At 37.7% G+C, this 7,196-nt stretch overlaps 1 protein-coding gene across 8 annotated transcripts in view; it reads right to left on the reverse strand.

The window, feature by feature from the left end:
* The window catches only part of LOC129733224 (ras-specific guanine nucleotide-releasing factor 2-like), a 502,518-nt gene extending 496,522 nt beyond the window's left edge, over nucleotides 1-5,996 (reverse strand). For 7 of the 8 annotated variants that reach the window (XM_055694895.1, XM_055694896.1, XM_055694900.1 and 4 more), the window contains exon 1: nucleotides 5,260-5,996. The gene's annotated coding sequence lies outside the window, so the exon portion shown is untranslated. The remainder of the gene's footprint in view (nucleotides 1-5,259) is intronic. The other variant, XM_055694893.1, reaches the window with a different exon arrangement.
* Nucleotides 5,997-7,196: the final 1,200 nt, after the last annotated feature.

Raw genomic sequence — 7,196 nt, forward strand, 5'->3', positions numbered from 1 at the left:
ATTTTGTCACTTCAGCTTTCTCTTTATCTTCTTTCTTATGTCAAGCTTGCTCGATCTTCTCCATAGAAGCTTTTCCTTCTCTTGCTCCAATCGCCGAATTTCATTAAGCCGTTCTTCTGCTGTCAGAATTGGGGAAAATTTCCGAGTGTAGTTTCTACGCGATTCTTGAAAGGGTGTGGCCTACCGCAAGCTTCGAGAAATTGCTTTACTTTGAACAGAAGAGTCTGTTTAGTAACCGGAAATCTCTTGCGCTCCAAATCATGCAACCAGGCAATGATTTCCCGTAAGGTATAAGGTGAAATAGAAACTTACCTATAATATCAAAATGTAAGAATAACGGTAACTGGACTGTATAATGTGAATCAGAGCCAAATTTACTCACAAAAGTAGTTCGCGCATCACAGTTTGTTTATATCTGCTGAGTTAAAACCTAACCTCAAATGTTAGCTGGAGCACTACCACTATTACTAGAACAGGGGTACTTAAATTGTTCCTATAGTGGAGTTTCAATTTATTCAGTATTTTGAGGATTTTTTGTGATTTTTTCGATTGATTATGGTAAGAAAAATTTTTAAGAACAGTTCTGCGAAGACTGTTGCCACAGAAATCGTGTTTACATTGATATTTCATGCTAGGAAATTTCACTGTTGCGTTACAAATTTCGAAGAAACTTGCTGTTTTTTTCACTCTTGAATGAATTAATAAATACAAAGTGTTTAGAGAAGATTTCACACCAATATAGTTCAGCAAAACGTAAACATATTTCCACAGAATCAATAAAAATTAACTGATAATATATAATTATTCCGGAAAAGCCTTAATAACGCTAAATGCTTGTATACCACTATCACTAGTACACCCACTATTACTGGCTCATCTACCCTATTTGATCTGAACCAATCCTATACATTAAGCCGATAAAGTAAATGAGCATCTACAGGGGGTAGACAAAATGATTGAGACAGGCAAAATTTTGTCAATTTTTGAATAGCCGGAACTACACGAAAAATAAATAAATTTTGATGAAACCGGTTTCATTTTACTGTCAAACTATTCGAGTTTCCAAAAGTTATTAGGAAATTTTACGGGACCAATGGACTCCGGGAATAATCCGGATTTTAGTAGTGTGTGTCAAAATGTGGATTCTTGCAACGCTTAGAACTATTCCTGACATCGTGTTTCTTTTAGGTCCTATATGTTTCTAATAAACTAGAATTCATTCCGAGTATATTGGTACCCAAAGGTTGGAAATCTGTCGGAGAACCAACTCGCAACTCACAACACCTTCACTGAGCAGCTCTACCGCTTGCTGCTCTCTGAGAGTTTTAGTAGTCCATTAAAAAAACTCAAAAAAAATCAAAAATTTAGTTGTCACTCGTTTTTTACATAGATAGAAATGGAAATATATAGCATGTACACAATTATCGTGATATCCCGATAGATTTCGGTTTCGGTCGAACGAAAGAAAACTAAAAAAAATCTGTTAACTTTCGCGGGGCTGTGCGTATCAACGGCTCGTGCATCGCTAAAAACCGTCAGCAACCGAAACAGCCAACAGTAAGCCTTGTTGCTACAGAAATTTTTGACGCTGGTGACAGTAACACGCAGCCGAATACATATTAAAAAACCAAAGCCATTGCTGCAGAATATTCTGAACAAACCCATCGCCTTTCTGATCGTTGATAATGTTTAATTAATGTGAATCGATTAGGTAACATTTTTATTAATCTAATCAGTACCAAAATCATCAGTATTTATTACTGGTTGCATTGCTTAAGCGATAGCAGCCTTCTGAAAATCATTACCAATACCAGTACAAATTATCATGACATTACCAATACCGGTTGAAACGTTATAAGTGTAGGACATTAGAGCTGCCAAATACACTCAAAATATGCTAGAGCATCAGTTGTCTTATGCCCAAACACATTCGTTCTACTGGTTTCGAACTTAGTCAACAATTACACTAATTTTGTTTCATCAAAAAAACATGTAAAAAGCGTATTTACATACAAAACTACAAAAATGAAGTGAATGATGTTTTTTCTTGAAATATCTCCAAAAAAACTATACTCAGGGATACTATACTTAGGAATGTGCTAATTCACAATTTACATAGAAAACTAGTTATTTCAAAAATATACAAAAAACTGCAAAAAGTTTTGAAAGTTTCTAATTGGCATCAACTTTACATGGTTAAAATTTAAAAAAAAATCATTTGTTCTCTTTGTTTTCTTTTAGATCGAGATAAAAGAAAGAGAATAGGAACATTTCTCATAATCTTCTGCTCATTTAGCCATCTTGGAATTTAAAATGGCATCTGAGGTTGGTTTCGGGCCTCTGGTATTCATTTCGATTCCTAAAATATCTATATTGGGTTGTATTCGGCCATTTGAGGCTGTTTACCTGGAATCAAAAATGACAGAGCTTGGACTTTAAAATGATACCGCCGGATATCATTCCGAAAATACTCATATTGCATAAATGAGCTTTAATTTTCTTTAATTATTAGAGTTTTGCATTACTGTTTATTAGTGTCCCACAATATAAAAAAACAATATCGCTCGCTTAGCCTTGGGGCTAATAGCGGTCTCGATCTCGATAGCGGTCTCGATCAACTAGATTAATTGAGAGAATTCGTTATCGATATTGTTGTTTTTGGCACATTTTGTATGTGTAGGATACACCGTGCCCCAGTGCTGAGTCGAGAAAATTTCCAGCTCGAAAAGATCCTTGACTCGATCGGGAATCGAACCCGATATCACAACCGTGTGGGAGAGCTAGCCGACCGACATCGCTAACCACAGAGCCACGGGGACCAATGACCTTCGAATTTTGTTTATCAGTAGGAATTAAACGCTTCGCCTTCTCGGAAAGAGTCCCCTTGCAAAATTTCAACTCAATTGGACCTCGGGATGTAGTCTCGAAGCGGTCAAAGTTTCACTTATATGATCGAAAACGAATGTTGTAAAAGAATAGTAACATTTTTAGAAAGCCATAATCACAAAATATTAAAAAATATCACGATGATGAGAAAACTCTAAGTCCTATGAATCTGTATTAACTAAAAGTTTATAAGCAAAAAAATTAATCTAATAAAAAGTAACGTTCAACTTAGGATTGAAGAAAAAATTGGTGTAGGAAGAGTGACAATCATTGAAGCGCCAACAAGTTTTCAGTGGGTACTAATCATTTGTAAAAACCATAATAACAATAATGGTTTTCGAGGTTACTATACATAACAATACCAAATTCGTTTTTGCGGTATAGCTACACTTGAACTACATTTTGGCACTGCAGCTGCATTTTTGCATTCTGAGCTACACCAGAGCTAGTCAAGAGAAACCTTCGTAGAGCAAGTTAACCTGACAAACCAATTTTTATTAATAAGGAATTGTAGTGAGTAGAGTTAATTAATCTATAGTGGATCATTTTCTCATAGTGGACCACCCGCCAAAAGGACCTTATTTATACGAAAACTTACCCTTACCCAACCAATCTGCATCACAAACATTTATAAGTTCCGATTTATGTCAAGAAAAAAATAGCTAATCTGACTGGTGGTCCAGTGAAGATTAATAAAGCAAAAGGGTTATAGGTTAATTTGCTCTAGGTATATTCTCATGGCTCGTTGCTTTAACTGCAGTCTCATTAGAGAACAAGCATTTCAAAACAGTCTTCTCAGACAAACAGTCATTCGATTTAGTAGATGCTGCGTTGCACTTCCTGATATCGAAACCAATTTTAGGGTAGAACTGCCATGGATGGATCCATCAGTGTACCAACATGACGAAAAACTGTTTTTTCTCTTGATATAAATCGGAATTTACAAAGGTTTCTCTCGCTTCAACTGCGTTGGTCTGAACTTGTTTCCGCTAAATGACGTGGTCCATCCGAGGTAGTTTTACCCTATTTCATTTTATTTTCGTAATCTACTGATGTTTTTAATTTCGATACAAGCTTGAAAAAAAAATTGAAACTTTGGGGACTAAAAACTGTTATAATTTTTAATTAGAAAGAGTAAATCATTACGCATTAAAAATGATCGTTCAAGGACACGTTAACAACCAACATTTAAAATCAAGATGAAGAAAATTAATTCAGTATTTTTCCAGTAAGCAGAGCCATTTGTTGCAAAGTATCATATCGGGATGATCGTGTATAACAATTCAAGTTTAGCTTATTGGGCCATGAAGAAGCGCACAAAAAATTGCTCTAATATGCTCAAAATTGCTCAAACATCTATGATAACTTGAGAAATGTCCTCAGGAAGTTATACTCCAAAATAGAGTAATAAAGCAAAATAAATATATAATTACTAAAATTTACAAAAAAAAATGTTCTTCCAAAATATTGACAAATAATGTTTGGTCCATATTGCCACAAGTTTCAAAAATTTCTAAATGAAATCAATTTAATATGGCTAAATTATAAACCAAAATTTCTTTTATTGCAAATTTAGCCTATAATATTCATTTACTGTTGAAAAAGAGAACTGAATTTTGCTGTATTTTTTTTTTCAAGTCGAGAAATTTATTTTCACAACTTGTTTCTAGACAACATTTTAGTAGAGATCGACGCTTTGAGACACCATTCTTCAAAAGTTTTACCTGCTCAAACCTAGACGCCGTTTTCAAAACTGAGCCTAGAATCAGAATGGTCAAACTATGGAAAGGTCATAAAATACTTATGTTTACTCATTTATAGATTTCGTGTGAAAATGCACAATAATATGGAATATTCGACAAATATACCCAGAATTATTCCCCAGCACAACTAGCATAGCTATTACATTAGTGATATTTTTCGTGTTTCAAACGGCACAGCAAATCTGTATCGATTATGTCTAAAATTTCAGCCAACCACTTCCACAGACTGATGACAAAAGGCTAATCTGGAGTGAAGAAATTTCCCTACGAGTTTCTTGGAAATTGATTTTGACAAACATCGAGCCGCAGCATCCCCGCGATGCTGGAGGTTGGAGCTATTTTTACCTCCACCCTTCGTCCACCCAAACCCGGGGCTGGGTTGAGCAAGGGCAAGTTGCCATTATTCTTCACTTCTTCTCATATCTTTCGAAATGCTGCCTGTTTTGGTGTGCTCTCCAGGGAGCAGCCCGATTTCCAGGAGCTTTCAACTCGGTAAGTAAAAGTTTGTTTTTCCGAGAAAAACGATTGTCTACCTTGGAATAGAGATTTTGCGAATGGAATTGAACAATACCGTTCCCTAGCAATAAGGAAAATAACAAAGGCAACTCACGTTTTTCCTGTGGTTTTTCAAAGCCAATTGGCTAAAAAAGGTGTATGTCCGGAGAGAAGTGAACGTGAGGTGGTTGTGGGTTCACTTCTAATTGCAATCGACAGGTGGTTTTTTACCAAGTGCAGGCACAAAATACACAACTCATAGCACCCACTAGTTGAGCTGGCTATAATTTCTCACCGAATAAACCCGCGTTTTAGTTAGCACACTTGTGACTCGTTATTGCTCCTGTGAATGCTCTTTCCGCCATTCGAGTATCCATTAATTCCCCGTACGTAGGATAAAAACGACAGTCAGATGGGTTGTGGGTGGCGCTTCGAAGTTTCAATTAGGCGTTTCTGGATGGCTTTTCACAGTGGCAAGGATTTTCTTCTGCTTTCCGGAGCTTTTTCCTTTCCTCAAATGTTCACTAATGTGTTTTTCATTCGTCCCGTTTGTTTCCTTCCTTCAGCATCACCACTTCTCCACACCATCCGTCCTTGTATCACCAACCGACTCTATTTATAGCATCATACACTAGAAAATATTCTCCTCGTGCACCCTTTCAAGCGATCGAAGAGGGATTTACCCCATCACTCTTCGCCATAACTAAAGCGCTGGTGGAGGCTGTGAAAGCACACCACCAGAACCAGCAAAAAATGGATAAACCAATCAGTACAATACACCACAGTGATTTTCCGGACGACCAAAATTGCGTGACGAACGCGCCAAGGCTAGCAAACGACTGAAACGGAAAATTTTCACTTTCTCTCCAGTTCGAAAATTTTCACCCTGCAATCGCCTTCTACAGGTGAACCGTGAAAAAAACTGAGAGCCTAAAACCGGGTACGAGAAATGAGAGGCTGCGAGTGTATGTACTTGACCGCCTCGCAAGGTTCGTAATAGAAACCGACTCGCAACGAATCCTGCAAACGGACCCGAGAGCGGATGGGAGATCAATTCCCAGCCACGCGGACGGTCGGGGCCTTCACAACACATTCTGGCGTGCCTGCCGTGCCATGTGACTATTTGCTCACGGCAGACGCGTCTCGGGATAACTGTTTATATTACGGATGGGTAGTACCTACGCAACAGATATATCCTTGTCGTTAGCCGATGCTCGGCTGGTTGAAACGCAACAGAGTGCCACGGACGATGATTGCCCTCACACGGTGGGTTGTAGCGCCCGGAATGCTCACCGACGGTCATGGCATAATGCTGAATGCGGGAGAGCAGGAAATAAAGCAGAAAACGTGTTTGGTAATATTTGCCAAGCTTCGCTCTACCGTGTAGTTCCATCTTTTAAAATATTTAAAGAAAAGAAAATAAATTCCAAAAGCCTTATCTCTCCAGTGAATATACTTATGTACGAATAACAAGCGATCTTTGATGTCTTATCTTACTCTTCCCTTAAATCAACGCTGGATTTCTTGGAATATGTGTTTTTATCTGTATCTAGCAATATTAGCACGTGACCGACCCTGCCTTGAGGAAAGGAGACCAGCAAAAGTGGTAAGCTTTTCTAATCCTCTGCGTCGGCACATCATTATACGTGTCTCTAACCGTAGAAACGGTTCCTTTACGGTATACCCAAAGTTTTTTCAAACCTGAGCTGTGAAATATATGAGCTGACATTCTTAGTGTTATTGATATTATTCTATTACATATGTCCTCCTTTCAAAATACACTGGTCGACAAAAGCCAAAAGAGCTTTTCCCCAAGGCTCAAACTGGGAAAAGATAAAGGTTATAGCTTTTTAACCATTCCTGGGAATTTTGATGCCTCTAGCAAGGTTGCAGTCTTCGTAGACATAAATTAAGTTTTCCCGTGAACAAACGTAGAAGCGTCAAACCTGACGAGAAATTACTCTGCGGCCTTTTAAGCGCACTTCCGAGCTGGCTAAGGCCACCAAAAATAAACAGGAATGATTAGAAAGCTATAATCATTTATATTTTTTC

The sequence above is a fragment of the Wyeomyia smithii genome, chromosome 3 (assembly GCF_029784165.1).
Source record: "Wyeomyia smithii strain HCP4-BCI-WySm-NY-G18 chromosome 3, ASM2978416v1, whole genome shotgun sequence".
Lineage (NCBI taxonomy): Eukaryota > Metazoa > Arthropoda > Insecta > Diptera > Culicidae > Wyeomyia > Wyeomyia smithii.